Source organism: Suricata suricatta, chromosome 2 (genome assembly GCF_006229205.1).
Source record: "Suricata suricatta isolate VVHF042 chromosome 2, meerkat_22Aug2017_6uvM2_HiC, whole genome shotgun sequence".
Classification (NCBI taxonomy): Eukaryota; Metazoa; Chordata; class Mammalia; order Carnivora; family Herpestidae; genus Suricata; species Suricata suricatta.
In genome coordinates, this window is record NC_043701.1 from 31,381,786 (window position 1) to 31,399,026 (window position 17,241).

Here is a 17,241-nt window from a genome sequence, read left to right on the forward strand (position 1 = left end):
GAAGTGAGTTTCCATTATGATGACTATGTAACAAGTTATCCTGAGACTTAGTGTTGTTAAGTACCCATTTATTGTTCTGTGGTTTGGGAAGTAAGAGAGGGCACAGCAGGGATAAATTGTCTACTTTGTAAGGTCTGGGATCTCAGTTGGATGGTTTAGAAGTTAGGAGTTGGAATCATCTGAAAGTTCATTTGTTTGCATGTCTGGCAGTTGATGCTGTCTAGACTCAAAAAGCTGGTCTTCTGGGATAGTTGAGCTTCTTGGGCATCACACTCTGTCTTTTTGTGGCCCTCTACCTGGTGTCTCTATCTTGGGCTGTGTGTTGAAAGAGAGCAGCGGGTGGAAGCTGTATGGCTTTTTGTAATCCAGCCTTACATAAAAGTCACTCTACCAATCGTTTGTTGAAATCAATTCACTAGGGCTGGCCTATATTTAAAGGGAAAGGAATTACACTCTACCTTTTGTGGGAGAAGAGTCCAATAATTTGTGGGCATGTTCTAAAAACATTACACTAGAGGGGAACCTGAGTGGCTCAGTCGGTTAAGCATCTGACTTTGGCTGAGTTTGAGCCCCACATTGGGCTTGATCCTGTCAGTGCAGGAGTGCAGTGAATCTTCTGTCTCCCCTTTCTCTGTCACTTCTCTGCTTGCACTCTCTCTCAAAAATAAGTAAATCGTAAAAACACCACACTGGAGGATCAGGGAACGCTTCATGGAAATACCAATGGTGCTGGGTATTGAAAGATCAATGTAATTTGAATAAGCAAAGGTAAGTTAAGTGGAAGTAAACACAGGGACCTTTATCAGTAGGTAAACCATGCAAGAACCTAACAGACTGATAAGGCTAGTGCATTGGGAATATGGTAAATAAGCCTGAAAACATAAATGGGGCCCAAGATGTGCTGGAGTTCAGCGCCAAGCTAAGGAGAAGAATTTGATTCAGCTGGGAATGGAAACCTATTATAGTTGTGGTTTTCAACCTTAGCCACCATTGGAATCATCTGGGGAGCCTTAAAAATACCAATGCCTGGATCCTACCCCCAAAGATTCTAATTTAGTTGTTCTAGAATATAGCCTAAGCGTCTGGACTTTTGAAAGCTTCCCAGTGTGATTCTTTTTTAAGCCAAGATTGTGAACCAGTACACTAAAGGTGCTTGAGGAGACAAGAGATGTTATCAGAAATCAGTTTACATGCTCTCTCTGGGAACCAGTGAGTCGTTTACAGCAGGTCAGTTTTTGTTTGTTTGTGTTTTACTGAGCCAGACTCCTAGAGACCATTGTGGCTGTTTGAATGGGCTTCCGTGGGGTCCAGTAATCCTGGCTCCATTAAAATCTGGGTTAATCCTTTTTAATCATTTAATATTATAGTTTTAATGTAATCTTTAAGAAAAAAACCTACTGCTGTGTTACCTCTCTCCAGAAGCCAGGATTTCTGAGGAGTTGCCACTCAGGCACTAGGATCCTGGCAGATCTGCCTTAGCTCTGAAAATGAAGTCTTTATTCAGTAACTTTTTTTTTTAATGTTTATTTATTTTTGAGAGAGAGGGCATGCACAGGGGAAGGGCACAGGGAGACACAGGATCTGAAACAGGCTCCACGCTCCAGCGCTGAACCGAATGCAGTATCATGACCTGAGTGGAAACCAAGAGTCAGAGGCTTAATCGAATGAACCACCCAAGTGCTCCTTATTCAGTAATATTTATGCCATCTCTTGTATCTACTCATGCCAAGGAAATGGTGAAGGTTGCCAGGTTTTAAAACTTGTAGGGGCACCTGGGTGGCTCAGTTGGTTAAGCGTCTGGCTTCAGCTCAGGTCATGATCTCACAGTTTGTGGGTTCGAGCCCTGCTTCAGGCTCTGTGCTGACAGCTAGCTCAGAACCTGGAGCCTGCTTCAGATTCTGTTTCTCCCTCTCTCTCTGACCCTCCCCTGCTCATACTGTCTCTCTCTCTGTCTCTCAAAAATAAACAAACAAAAACATTTAAAAAAAATAAAAATAAAATAAAACTTGTAAATCTCCTCAGGCATTTTTAAAAAGGCCATCAGGGGGTGCCTGGGTGTCTCAGTTGGTTAAGCCTCTGACTCGATTTTTGCTCAGGTCGTTGGTTCGAACCCAAGATTGGGCCCTGAGCTGGAAGTGTGGAACCTGCATGGGATTCTTTCCCTCTCCTTCTGCCTCTCAAAATAAATAAGTTTTCAAAAATAAATAAAAGGCCATTAGAATCCCCTCCTTTCCACACTCACCTTCCCATCTAACCCTGCATTCTAAGAATAAAAGGTAGGTGTTTGTACTAAGTACCCATGGTAGAGATAACTACTGTCATGAAATTAGTATATTCCCAGAAGAATGTCAATTGGAAATTTGATAAATGTAAACTTTGGATATTGAATTCTCAAAACATCAGTATCACCTTGGGTCATCCTAATATTCTATAGCTTAGTGATACCCAGGAATTATTTCATGCCTTGCATATGATATATCCATTTGTGCTGAATGTACATTCAACTATATTACTGTATTTATTATTCAACAGTTTCACAGTGAACTTCTTACTATCCCCATTTCTCAGGTGACAAAATGAGATTAGAGGAATTGTGACTTGTGCAAGGTCATAGAGCTAGTAAGTAGCAGAATGAAATTGAGTACAGCTATTCTGATTCCAAATTTAGTGTTTTTCACACTATACATAATTTATGCCTTGAGGGGGTTGGAGCATAGTTTCTTCCTGATTGTCTCAATCTCAGAAACTTAGGACACTTAAACATTCCTGTTTCCTTAAATATATATTTTTATATTATCTTAAACCCTTTTAAAAAAGCTTATATACATTTTCAATATATGTACCTTGTGAATTAATGAGATATGTACATTTAGTGTGTTTTGCAAATCCCTTTTTATTTGATTTATATTTATCTCTTAAATGTCACAGGATAGCTCATATTTATTATATACTGAATTTTTTATCAAGTGGGGAGATTCCATCCATTTTGTTAGTTTTATCCTAAATGCTCAGCCTCTAACTCTCAGACTGACCTTTTCAAATCGGCAACCATACCTTTGCTTACGCCATCCCATTGTTCTAATTTATCATATCAGATCTTCTAATGATTCATTTTACAAAATATTTTTTGAAACCTGTTATATTCCAAGAACTTTGGGGAAACAATGATTAGAAAGATTGCAAGGCTATTCCGGATTGACTCTCTTTTTCTGGAGGTACAATGACAAGAAGTGCATGAAGCAATTCAGGTGAGGCTATAACATTTTCTGTACAGGGATTGACAACATTTATGTCCACTATTTATCCTTACTATACCCACGCCTTGGCCTTCTAGGCTGTCAACTTGTATGATTACAACCAATAACCTCCAATTCACTTTAAATAATTTTCTCATAAGACATTAATCAATCAAAATGACCTTGTAAATCATAATTTATAACTCTTACAACTTTAATTTTTATTTATCCCTTAATTGGTATTCTTAACATTTTTTCCATATTAAAACTATTTTGTTTCTTTACCTTTATATGTCTCATTGGGATTTATCTCTATCTGCATAGAATTCAATTATCTACAACATGACTTTTATCTTCAGGCTTGCAAATGGCACTGTGCTCCCACTCCCTCGTCATTACCATTTATAAAATATTAAAAAGACAAATCTCGACACCAGTATTATTCGTGTGTCAGGTTTGCTGAGTTGAGCATCCCGATTTTCTGTGAAGGGAAAAATATTCTTTAGAGAGATAGACCCAAAGAAAAAAGTCTTTGAAATGTTATAATTAAACCAGAAAGTAAAATAAATTTTGCAGAAGCCATCTACCAACTAAAAGTAACCATTACAACAAGCATTGATTTACTGATTATCCAGATGAATCTCAGTGAGTATCATATCAATCATGTTTTTATATGATCTAACATTGTATTTTGCATGCTGGAATCTTCCTATATTCTACTGGTCAGAGGTCCTAATAGCAGTAATTGTAGAATCAGTTGACAAGTAAAACAAGAACTTTAAATGAAGTATCAAAAAATATATTAGAGTCTTTGATATTCAAGGAAATACTCTTTGAGGTCCATTTCTGATCACCAAAAGTATAACTCATTTCACAGGTTGAATTAGAATTCATAGGGAGTGCCATGTGCCTCCACTCTAGTCTCAGATCCCTAAGTCACATCAAGTGACCTCAAACTCACAGAGTCCCACTTCTCAATGGTTCTGATCCTGGTCCTGTTTTTTCTGGCCTCAATCATGTCTTCACTCTTCCAGAATTCTCTACTCTCTCAACTTCTCTTTTAAAGCCAGAGTCCATCCACAATCACCTGTCCATTGACTTCCTTCTGGTTTCTCTGGCCAATTTTCATCAGCCAGGTTCACCCCACCAGCCTCATATCCAGATAGTCAGGAGATCAGGTTCTGACTTGCAATCTGGAGTTCTGGTCCTGATTTTGCCCATAATTACTATGCACTCTTATTTCTTCATGAATATATCTGTCTCTTCATTGTGAAGAGGGATATACAAATAGTCACTATACTTCCTTTTACTTCTAAATGTTCTGCTTTTCTGATTAGGTACAGAGTAGCATGGGCAGAAGAAATATATATTCTATTAATTTTCTTCTCATTTTCTTAGCCCCTTTTCAAGAAAAAATTTAAAGTAGTCCTGTGGCTGAATTAAGTCTCTCTTCCAACTTTCATCAACCTCCATCTGATTGGATATGCTGACAAATGAAATAATAGTTGCAGAGAAGGTTGACTATAGTACACTAGGAACTGCTCCTTTACACTGGTTGACTATGTAGATGTGGGAGACAGTGCCCTGCATGAGGAAATACAGAATTTTTCAGTGAATCTAAATTCAAATTGCATTTAAAAATACAGATTCTGTGAAATTGGGGAATCACGACGGGTGAAGGGTCATGACACCCTGATCCAGCTAAACTAGCCAGCTCATTTCCCAGTTATGCCATAAACATTTCTGATTCTTTCACCACTGAAATGCCTCTCCCCTCTTTTTCCTACTTGTTTAAAATCTGCTTCAGCTTCAAAAATTTGCCTGAATTCTAGTTTTTTATGTAGGAAGATACTTTTCAACTGCCCAAACCCAGGATAACCTCTTGCTTCTTTAGAATTGCTAGAACATGATTATCGGCTCCACTTCCTTTGTGCTGACCTTGTGCTGACCTTATGCTGCCATTTGTTTTTATTTATCTCTTGATGACTATATCCTGTCTTTCCAACTAGATCTTAAGCCTATTGTAAAGGACTTTGTCATGGCTCTGTGTGTCCTCAGCATCTGGCTCCATGCCCAGCCCACAATCATCACCCAATAAAAGCTTATTAGTGGTAATGGCACATAATTCCATGAGAATCACTTAAAATTTATTGACTGCATATTACTTTAGAGATGTATTGTCTGGCTCTTATTTGGCAAGAACATCATATCTTCATTCATAAGAAACTAGCCTTGTAGCCCTGAACACCAGCTAATGGATGGCCAAAAATGGAGTCTATTGAACATTTGCTGTGGACATGACAAGTGTTTAGTAACTGTCAAAATGGTTGCCTTAATCTTTTCAGGCTTCTATAATAAAATACCACAGACTAGATGGCTTATAAACCACAGAAGTTTATTTCTTACAGTTCTGGAGGCTGGGAATCCAAGATCAGAATGCCTTTTGCTATGTCTTCACATGGCAGAAGGGTCTAGGGATCTCTGTAGGGTCTCTTTTATAAAATATTAATTGCCTTTATGAGGGCTAGACCCCTATGACCTACTGCTCACCTACCAAAGGCCCCACCTTCCTAATACCATCAACTTTGAGGATTAAGATTTCAACATATAAATTGGGAGTGGAGGGACAAAATATTCAGACCATAGCAATGGTCAATACCAAAGAGCCAGCAGGTGTCACAGAATTTTTATGTGACTTTAATCCTGAAGGCATTAATTGTCATTAGCAGCCCAACTGTATATTTTACTTATCTTTTATTTTACTGTATATCTTACTTATCTTACTATGTTAGTAAAAAGGATATATAAAATAATTATAGCTTATGCTTATAGAATATTTTATGCATATTTACTTGTTTAATACTTACAACAACCCCTTGAAATACATAATATTCCCATTTTATGGAAGCAGTATTTCTCATTTTATAGATGAGGAAATAGGACACAGAATGGTTAAGTAACTTCCTCAAGATGAAGGTAGAATTTGAATGCAGGCAGCCTGACTCCAGAATCCAAAACTATTATGCCATGAAATAAGTTGGCTTCTTATATTCCATAATGACTAGATAGATATGAAGCTGTGGAATTTATTTTAATTAAAGAAATTTGAGTATCAGGTGGCTTTTCCCATTGGGAATAAAGACCACCCGAGAACCAAAAAGCCTCTGTGAGGAAATGCGTTGTGCCAGCTCAAGGTCAGCCTGGATACTCAGTTCTTGTTCTGTCTTTAAGTTATTTTCCACTCGTGTGTAAGCGAAGCCAAGCCCTGGCTGAGGTGAAGAGGACCTTTCATCTTCCAAGCAGGGGGACCACTTGGGAAAGCAGGCCAGTGAGAGCTGCAGGGGGGCTGAGCCACTTTAAAAACACATGAAAGCCAGAGCTTAACAGAGAATTTTTATGAGGATGGCAAAGTCGAGGGTGTATGCTCATGTTCGCATGCCGGAACCGTGGGTTAAAACTGATCGGTGATTAAAATTCCTTAGACCTTTAAAATGCAAATGATTTCAAAAATGTCATATTTTTGAAATGTAAGCATTCTCATTTATGGGAGCTACAACATGGTACTTTATTCTGGAGAATATTTGAAGTTGCATGAAAATCACTAGAGCTCCAATACAAATGATTAGATAAAAATATTGCCTGCTGGGGCTTGGGGAGGAATTCCATTGATTTCTCGTCCCCACCTTTTTATCCTTAAGAAAGCAGTGGGGCAATTAAACTTTGCCTTTTCTGCCCTTTGTGCAGATAATGGCACCATGGCTTCAGTGTCAATTGGGAAGAAAACGTCACAGTCTCGTGCTTTTCAAGGCAGTAAATTCCAGTTCCCTGTCCTGGCTTCTTGGAGATTGGAGTCAGGCACACAGATTCTCAGTGACACCCATGTTTCCTTTGTCCTGAACTGGCTGCTGCGGTTTCTGTCACTAACGCGTGCTGCCAGCCAGGTTCTCTCCCTGGGACCTTCTCATTACAAAGCTAAGTTTGAAGATTTCAGCTTATTTTGGCACACAGGGTGGTGATTCAAGATTTTAATTGTCTCCTCAGGCTATCTAATTAATAAAACTCTCTAATTTTTGTCAGGATACATTCAGCAGGGGTTTAAATAACTAGTTCTCAAACAGCCCTATTTTGCTATTGTCAAAATCTGTTCTTTAAATGCGCTAAAAATATCCCAGGATACAGTAAGGGAATGCACAGCTTCCTCTCCTCGTGAAGATATGGTGAGTTCCTTTTGCATTTGGCTGTTTTAAATATATGTCAAGAAGAGTAGGAGAAAGGAGGAGTGGAATTTTTGGCACCAGAAACTACAGGGCTCGAGTGACTAAAGATGTGCCTTCTCCATCTATAGGGATTAAGAAAAGAAAGTTTAAATGCTTAAGCTTATCCTTTTTCCCCTTTTTCTTTCTCTCATTTAAGTCTGCATATACTATCTGAACAAATGAACTTCGTCACAAAATGAATTCAGTTGGAGTTGTTTTCTTCTGCCAAGAAATAAGGTAGGGAATTTCCCCCTTTAATGTACTTTAATTAAATTCTACTATGATCAGCAGTCAAAGATAGGATCTCCAATAGATTAGTGACAAGAAAAAGACCTTACACATGAAGGTCAAAGAATACACCACTGTTTTGAAAACATCTATGTGATGAACAGATTCCCAAACCCCAGTTATGATCTACTTACAGAATGATGTACTCTGCACATTTTCAGTGAAACAGCGTCTCTAACTTACTGCAGTGAAGTTTTTGCTCATGTATTTTGTGTTTCAAATCTTAAGAAAAGAATTCATTAGTTCAATGGATATTTATTGGGCATTTTATATGTGCCAGACAGTGAAATTTGGCTCATGTGTGTTTATTTTATTTCAGAAAAATAACGTATCTCTTCATTCAATGAATATTTACTAAGCATCTTCTATGTAACAGACAATGCTCTCTAGGTGCTGAGAAACAACAGAATGAAGCAGACAAAAATCTGCTCTTTCCTGGAGTGTACATTAGAGTGGTGTAGACAAACAACAGAAAAAGTAAGCAAATATACACTATTTTGGTGACAAGTGCTAAGGAGAAAAATAAAATAGGTAAAAGAAGTATGAAGTGTCCTGGGAACAGTAATTTTAGAGAGGGTGATATTTGCATAAACACTGGAAGGGGAGTGGTGCCTAAGTGGTTCAGTCATCTGAGCCTCTGATTTCAGCTCAGGTCATGATCTCATGGTTCCTGAGTTCAAGCCCCACATCAGGCTCTGTGCTAACTGCCCAGCCTCCTTGGGATTCTCTCTTTCCCTCTCTCTCTCTGCTCCTCCCCTTCTTATTCTCTCTCCTTCTCAAAATAAATAAGTAAACTAGAAAAAGAAAAATCCCTGAAAAGATGGGAGAGGCTGCTATTAAGAGGAAGAGTGTTCCAGGCAGAAGGCCAAGGCATAGGCCCTCTGAAGTTGGGCCAAGCTGGGAAGATTTGAGGTGAATTAAGGAAACCAACGTGATAGAGCAGAGTGAGCAAAGAGGAGAGGTGACAAGATGAGTACTGGGGGCCCCGTCATGGAGCCTTTACACATCATGATGAGGACTTTGTCTTTTGCTCAGAGCAAGAATTTTGAGTAAATGAAGGTTTGAGGCAGAGGAATGACATGATCTGACTGATTTTAACAAGATTGCTCCAGCAGCCGCCCTGAGACTACAGTGAAGATAGGATTAGAAGAGAAGCAGGGAACCAGATTAAAGATTGTTGAAATAATCCAAGTGAGAAAGATGATACATTGGACCAAGACAGTATCAAGAAAGGTGATGAGACGTGGTCAGATTTTGGAATTAAAGTTAACAGAATCTGTAGATAACCAGAACTGATACATAAGAGAGTCAAGAATGGTCACAGCCACTAGAAGGATGGGATTTCCATTTACAGAGATCAAGAGGAATGCAAGAGAAACAATTTGGGGTGAGGGGAATGTTAGTAGCACAATTTTGGACTCATCAAGTTTGAGAAGCTCCCATAAGACACCTAAGTGAACTATCGGGTCTGGAGTTCAGAGGAGATGACCAGGTTGTAGAGAGATCTATATTTTGGAGAATTCAACATATTGGTGGTATTTAAAGCCCTAAGATTCGTCAAAATCTCCTAGCAAAAAAGTGTCGATAAAAAAAAAAAAGTCCAAGGACTGAGTCTTAGGGCACATCAACACTTTGACTTCAAGGAAGTAAAGAGACACCAGTGAAAGAGACTGAAAAGCAGTGACTAAAGAATAGGGGGAGAGCCAGGCAAGTATGGTAGGTTAACCCAGATCCTCTGCGCAGAAGCCAAGATAGAACTAAACATGCAAGCATTTCATTAGGGGGGGGAAATGCCTGTTAGGGAAAGCAGAGGAGGGAGCCCCACAAGACTGGGGCAGCTGTCAGACTGCGATGAGAGTCTGATCACAAGAGAAAAGGATTTGGGTGGGGGAGGTTGAATGGATTCAGTTCAAAGAGGGTTTAGCAAGTCCACGGGGAAGTCCTCCAGCCAAAGGCAACCATCTGGAGAAGTGCTAGTTTCCCAGGAATGGGTCTGCCTTGATATTCCTGCCACATGCAGCGTTTCGTGTGCTATGCAGATACGACAGTGCATTCCAGAGACAGCAGTCGGGTGCCCGTGGTCAGTTAAACTCCCTTTAGTTTGAAGCCATGTTTCCAGGTTTCCTAAATATGGTGACCCAGTTATTTTTGCTGTATAAGAAACCAACCTAAAACTTTGTGCCTTAAACAAACAGCTTATTATATGTTAAGGCTGTATGAATTGACTGGGCTCAACTAGGTGGTTCATGCTTGATGTCTCTCCTCTGGCTGCAGTCAGATCTTGGCTGGATCTGTAGTCATTGAAGACTTGACTGGGCTGAAAGACCAAAGTTATTTTTTCACTCACATGTCTGGCACCTCGGTATTATATGTGGCCTCCTGGCTTTCTTGGTTCAGGGTTCAAGAGGACAAGAAAACGGAACTGTCAGTTCTCTTAAAGGCTACATCTGGACCTTAAAGTATTATTTCTATTAGTCAAAGCATATTCTGTTAGTCAGAGCAATGACAGACTACAGTAAATTCAAGGGAAGTAGAGGAATAGGCACCATTTCTTAGCAGGGGAGTGGCATGCACTTACAAGAAGGAGAAGAATTGATCAGAGCTACCTCACCAAGTGAAGAAAATATTTGGAGAAAGGGGAGAGTAATCAACTATGCCAAATGCAATTTTATTTATTTATGTAGTGTGTGTGTGTGTGTGTGAGAGAGAGAGAGAGAGAGAGAGAGAGAGAGAGAAAATCCCAAGCAGCCTTTGAATTGTCAGCACAGAGCCCAAATAGGGGCTTGAACTCTTGAACCACGAGATCATGACTTGAGCTGATGTCTGATGCTGAGCCAACTGAGCCACCCAGGTGTCCCTGCCAAATGCTATTAAGAGATTATTAAAAATTATGATCAGATGTACTTAACAACATAATTTTGTTAAGAAAATGGTCCCTGTAATAGTGATATAGGTGAAAGTATGACTGAAATGGTTTGAATCGGTATTGAAGAAAATAAAAATTGTAGCTACAGAGGATAGACAGTTATTTTCAAGGAGTTTTGTTGTAAAAGGAATGAGAAAAATGAGATAGCAGAAGCAGGGAAAGGATAAAGAAAGGGTATTTTATGAGACCAGTGCTCTAACCCCTGAGCTATGGAGCCAAGAAAGGGTATTTTAAATCAAGGGAAATATTACCATGTTTATATTCATGGTAATAATCTAAGTAGGAAGGGAGAAATTGATGATAAAACCTTAAGCAGGCAAAAGAGGTTGGGGCTAATGTATAACTGGAGGGATTAGCCTTGGTGCAAAGATACCTTATGAGAACAGATGCCAGTAAGTAGGTAGATACAGTGGGGGAATGAGGAATTTCTCTTCAGATTACATCTATTTTTTTCCCAGTGAAATAGGAAGCAAGGTGATACACTGTAAATAGGGATAGGGAGAATACTTGAAATTTTGAGGAAAGAAGAGAGGCCTGAAAGTCATCCAGAAGAGTGGGAGAAGGAATTAGTCAGGGATAGAATGTCACGCCTTCTTAGGAGCCCTCTGAGGTTCATGAATTTAAAGAGTTACCAGTCATGGTAGATCTGTATTTTAGCTGTACGTGTACAGCAGAAGTGCAGGCATGGATGGTAGGAGAGATGTTCTTTAGCAGGGTTGTGGTTTAGTCAAAGGAGTAGGATACAGCTAAAGAGAAGAAAGCGAATTGTGGGTACATGCAAGGAACTGATTATAATACTTGATCATGGAGTTTAACATGTTGATTTTGATCACTAGAGTGCTGTCCATCTAGTGCTATACTTTTGTGTATTTCTCCACTGTTTGTTTCATTCCTTTTTTCATTAAGTAAGTTAAAACTCCCCAACTTTGAATGGACTTGCCCAGAAGGCAGTGACTTCCCTAACTTTAGGAGCATCCATGCCAAGACTGAGCAGATGTTTTGTGTCAGATATTTAGAAGAATTTATACTTCAGGGGCACCTGGGTGGTTCAGTCAGTTGAGCGTCTAACTCTTGATTTTGGCTCAGGTCATGATCTCATGATCTCATGAGACTGAGATCTGGGTTCGGCTCTGCTCTGAGCCTGTTCGGGATCCTCTCTCTATCTTTGCCCTTTTCCTGCTCATTCTCCCTCCATCTCTCTCTCCCCACTTTCTTTCCATCTCTCTCCCTCTCTCTCTCTTTCTCCCTCTCCCTCTCTCTTCCTCCATCTCTCTCTCTCTCTCTCTCTCTCTCTGTCTTTCTCTCAGTAACTAAATAGAAAGAAAGGAAGGAAGAATTCATACTTCAAAAAAATGTTGGACCAGAATATTTTTAAGGGTTCCCTGGGGTTCAACTCTGATATTCTATGGCTATCTTAGGAATTAATTGTGCACCTGTTCTGTGCAGTTCCCTATAGGATGTGTTATGGGAATTACAAAGGTACATTTGATGTATGCTCTGAACCCAGGATAGTTATAATTCAGTATCTTTTAAAAGTAAGTTTAAAATATAAACATACTGAAACTTAAGTATTTGCTGGATGCTGAAAATGGACACTTATTAATATATTAGGTCTGTTCATATATAACTGCCATGGTGTGCTAACCCTATGTTTGTTCTGAGCCTATTACATCATCAGTAAGCTCCAGAGTCCAGCAGTTTGTCTCCCAGAAACCTAGATTGGAGGAATAAATAACTGGCTGATTTTATTTTAATAACATATTTTTAAAATGGTGGATTCAAAGAATTTGTTTCTATAGGGGCACTGGCAATTGTAAGAAAATGTGGAGCACTTTGATGACTCCAAGAAGGAAAGAATGCCCTCCTTTGGCTGTCATGTAAACAAAATCATAGTCTTCTTTGTGTGGAAGAAAATGTTAGTGGTATATAGGCCATTTCTATATTCAGCCTGTGCATTAAACTGGGGCACAGCTGATGCACTCATTTCAGACAGTACCCGTTGCTGCAGATGGACTTTTCATTTCTCAGTTGACATATTCATTAACTTGACAGAAATGATTGGTTTCATTGTACCACATTCTAGTTGTTTTATGTATAGAGTCCTGGTATTACCTAGATTGTTGGGGCCTTCGGGCAGAAAACATCTTCAACATGGAAGTTTATGACTCTTGACATTTATGTCATCCAGAACACACCAGTTCAGGATTGAGTCCTGTAGGCTGTCACAGCTGGGAGGGGGCGCAGAGGGCTTACTCTATTCAATCTAGTTCTATTCTGGCAAGTTCTATGGTAATACCCAGCAATATTGAAATTATTTTCCTTCCATAGATAAGAAGGATTATGAATGATGGAAGTTATGCTCACATGCTGGAGTGGTCCACTTTAAGAAGATCCAGCCTAAAGGTACCTTTATCATAGCATAAATGAATCCTTTTCAATATGTAAATGTTTGTCCCAGAAATCCTTTAAATATTCAACTACAGCTGAATTTTTTAAATGTCCAATTTACTAAAAATAGTTCCATATTTATTGCATAGCATGAGTTTCAGGAGAACATTGATTTCACATTTACTACTTGTAACTGAAACTAAAACAAAAGGTGAGGGAGATATGGATCAAATTTGCTCAGATTGCAAAAACAAAACAAAACAAAAACTCTGCAAAGTTTATTCTCTACCAAAACAGAAACAAAACAGAACAAAAAAAATCATGTGTCAGATGAACAGACAAAGCCCGATCCACAGCCCAGGCAAGCAGGTGGGCAGACGAGCAGGCAGGTGGGGGGGTGGTTGGGCCTGACGGAGAGATGGGCGGGCAGGCTGGCAGGCTGTTCCATCCATGTACAGGGGAGGACTATTAGGCAGAATCCAGAGAATGACAGGACAGTTTGGCAACAAGGGAAAACATCAGAAAATATGGCTGGAGGACTTCATTGTTAAGGCAGAAGCTGTTTTGTGCTTTCTCTGTGTGGGCAAATCACCTGTTATGTGTGGGCAGTCCTGGCCCATAGGGCTACAAGGAGCCAGAAAATGTCAGGAGCTCAAGTGAATTCTACCCATGATCAGAGATGCTAAAATTACCTCAGACTAACCCCAGAAGAGAATCACTAACAAAATGTTCCCTTTGTCTCTGGGGGTTGATGGTAACAGAAATAACTCTGCATGCATTACTGGGGACTTGAGTCATGCAATAGATGTCACTGGATGTTGAGGCACGTATGTGGCCCAGCAGGCCAAATGGCCTTCCTTGATGTCACAAAAGACCCTGGTAGGGTTGGAAGTCAATTTGTCTTAAAAAATATGAGAAATGCTTAGATATCCCTCCATGAAACGTTCATAAATAAACTTGGGCTAATATTTTCAAGTTTATGAGAAAGGAATTGAGTGAACTGGAAACAGTGAAAAAGAGCATAAGTCAGGAAGAGTGTTGGACCCTTTGGTAAGGGGACAGGGAGAAGGCATGCAATGTTTCTTTCCCTTTGAGGACCAAGCACCGTCCTTCACATTCTGAAGACACAGAGGTAGTCCACCACTAAATACCAGCATAATGGAAATAGAACCCACAGGGCCAGATGAGATTTCAAATGATTTCATCCATTTAGCATCATCATATTGATGATCCTTAGTAATTTGGATGGGTGTTGTGTTCCTTCTAAGAGATGTATCTATCCTTTTAACAAACCTAATTCCTCAGCTTTTATGTCCTAATTTGGCTTCATAACTTTTAGCTGAGGGAAGCAGAAAGCAAATGTTGAATAAGTACACTTATTCATTATTTTGTTGTATTTCATTAGGACTAGGTAAGCAAATTCTATAGGGCGACAAAGAACTATGAGAGGTCACATGAGTGAAAGGCCACCTACTTTGTTTGTACTCTCAGTCTCATCTTCTCACTGTCTGTAGTGTACTCAGTTCCTCCACTGGTATTTTAATTTTTGAAGCTTTATAGAGTTCTGTTTCTGGCCTCTTCCCTCAGTAACTTCATCAATTTCTATGGCCTCAGATACCATCCCTGTTCCAGGTGACTCCCAAATATCAAGCTCTACCTCTATTGTTCTGAAAATCTGATCCCCGAGTCAACAGTAACATCTTCTGGATCCTTGTTAGAAATTCAAGTTCCTGCCCCTACTCCCCCAGATGTATAAGATCATAAACCCTGAGTGTGGGGTCTGGTCGTCTGTGTTTGAACAAGCTCCACCGCCGATTCTGACGCTAAAGTCTGAGAGCTGCTGCTTTAGTTTGTCCTGGCTTTCTGAGGTGCATGCTGCTGTAGCTGACCAACAAGAGTATCATGGGTGTCTAAGCAACAGGCAGTCCAGAATGGACCTGTGGTCCTTCTCTACTTCCCAAACTATCCTACTTGCAGTATTCCCTATTTCATTAACTATCATCGCTCAGTTTAAGCCAGAAATCTGAGAGTCACCCTCAACACTTTTTTCTACATCTCCGTCCACATTCATTTAATCACCAAACTGTGTTTAACTCTACCTTTAAAATGTTTTTCGCACCTATTTATTTCCATCATGATTATCACTACCCTGTGCTAAGCCACCACCATCTCCTACCTAGACTACTGAGATATGCCTAGCTGGTATCTCTCTACCCTCTTCTGGTCCCCAATAACACGCTCTTCACTGCTCCTGCCCCGGTCCTGAGCACTCAGCCTTTAACTTAGATCTTTCGAAGGAGTTATCCTTTGCACTTAGAATTAGGACCCACATCTTCAGTAGGTTATACTGCTTTCCAAAGTGCAAGGGGGAGGGGTGAACTACTTCATTAGAATCTCTTGGGGGTAGAGCTTGGAAATTAACATTTATAATATTATATAAAGTATTCTAATTACAGTCAGTCCTCATAAAATTTCATATTATAAAATGTTTCAGATTATAAAGTATAACCAGTTTTTAGTAGTAAATGAAGTTGCCTTTCACTAAAAGCCTAAGAAAAGTTTGATCATGATTCATCTCATTTAAAGATTTGTCAATTAAAGTTTATCTTTTATGTTTAGTTCACTGAATTTGTAATATACTTACACTGTTTTGATCAAGGATATGTTACTAAAAATTATAATTGTAACCCAATCCAGAAAAAAAGCATAACGTTTAAAATCTCATGGTTAGAGAAAATTAAAAATTAAAATTTAAACCCCTGTGCATATTTTGTTATAGGTTAGAATGATATGATCAACAAAATGTTTTCCAAGCGCAAAATAAAGAAGGATAAATATCTAGGAAGGTATGGTACAATAGAAATATGACTTAACAAAGGAAAAGGAAAGATAGAAAGTTTCTAGATGGTAAGGAAGAGTTTAATATACTTTAAAAGGATTATGGTACTTATCAAATTACAGCATTTAATTTCTCATGAAACATTTAGAAGAATGCTGTAATAGTTTCATTTTTAAATGTCAGTTCTTACAGTGTGTCAGAAATTAAATGCTTTATAACTATTTAGTATCATGATGATTTTTCCCCTTGAAAATAAAAAGTCTTTGAAGCAATAAATGATTTTTCAAAATTATTAAAAACTGTACATGAACAAAAATAATCTAAGGTAGTAGTGTTTGGGGCAAACTCTTCATCTTAACTAGTTTGAACTTTTAGCTAAAATAAAAGTATTTGACAAATTAATTTTATTTGTGAGCAGGAGTTGGAAAAAGCATACTCTTATAAATTATGGGGCATGAGGTCATTCCCCAGATTGGAAAAATTCTAATAAGAGGTACTCCCATTCATTCACTTGCCCAGAAGAAAACTCCGAAAAAGGTGTGGCCCCCAAAGTCACAGGTAAAAGGATGGTTGGTAATATAACCAGTCTCATAAGGGTCCACTTAATATTTAAGGGACTGGAGACATAAGTTCTTTCTATATTGATTTCAAATGGCTCTCATTCAGAATGACTCTAAGAAGGTAGAAGTATGCACAAAACTAGACCCCATCAGACAGGAAATATCCAAAGACCAAAAAGCCTGAGAGTTTCCAAAAGTTATATCCCTGTTGGGAACTTCATCAGAATTGGGAGAAACTTACCTTTTTCCATTGCTTTCACACTGGGTATCTGGAGATCATCTGTTCTGGGTAGATGTCTCTCCCATCATTTTTATGCATTAAATAATATTTTAGCCTTCTATGATTTTGTGCTTCTTTACCTGTTACACAGGATTGGCCAGTGAAAAACCATTCTGCCTTAGAATATTTCCCCCTTTCCTGATTATATGAAGGATTTTTGCTATTTTGATATGTTTGGTATGGATTGAAATGAAATGGATTGAAGTTGGACCTGTGTGGGGGGAGAAAGGATTCAAAATGGTAGCTTTAAATGCAGAGTTTTTAATCAAAGGATACAAGTTCTCAATTATAAGATGGATACGTCCTGAGAATCTGATGTATAGCATGGTGACTGTAGTTAATAACACTGTATTGTATATTTGAAAGTTCCTAAGAAAGTAGATCTTAAGTGTTGTTATCACACAGAAAGAAGGTAACTATGTGAGGTGATGGATATGTTAGCTGATGCTATCTATATTGGTAATCATT

The 17,241-nt window shown here is 38.9% G+C and overlaps 1 long non-coding RNA gene across 3 annotated transcripts in view; it reads left to right on the forward strand.

Moving 5' to 3' along the window:
* Nucleotides 1-1,091: 1,091 nt before the first annotated feature.
* The window catches only part of LOC115279931, a 94,921-nt gene continuing 78,771 nt past the window's right edge, over nt 1,092-17,241 (forward strand). For 2 of the 3 annotated variants that reach the window (XR_003903588.1, XR_003903587.1), the window contains exons 1-3: nt 1,092-1,227; nt 7,650-7,729; nt 13,035-13,109. This is a non-coding gene — a long non-coding RNA (uncharacterized LOC115279931). Of the gene's footprint in view, nt 1,228-7,649; nt 7,730-8,099; nt 8,258-13,034; nt 13,110-17,241 lie in introns of all 3 variants that reach the window. The other variant, XR_003903590.1, reaches the window with a different exon arrangement.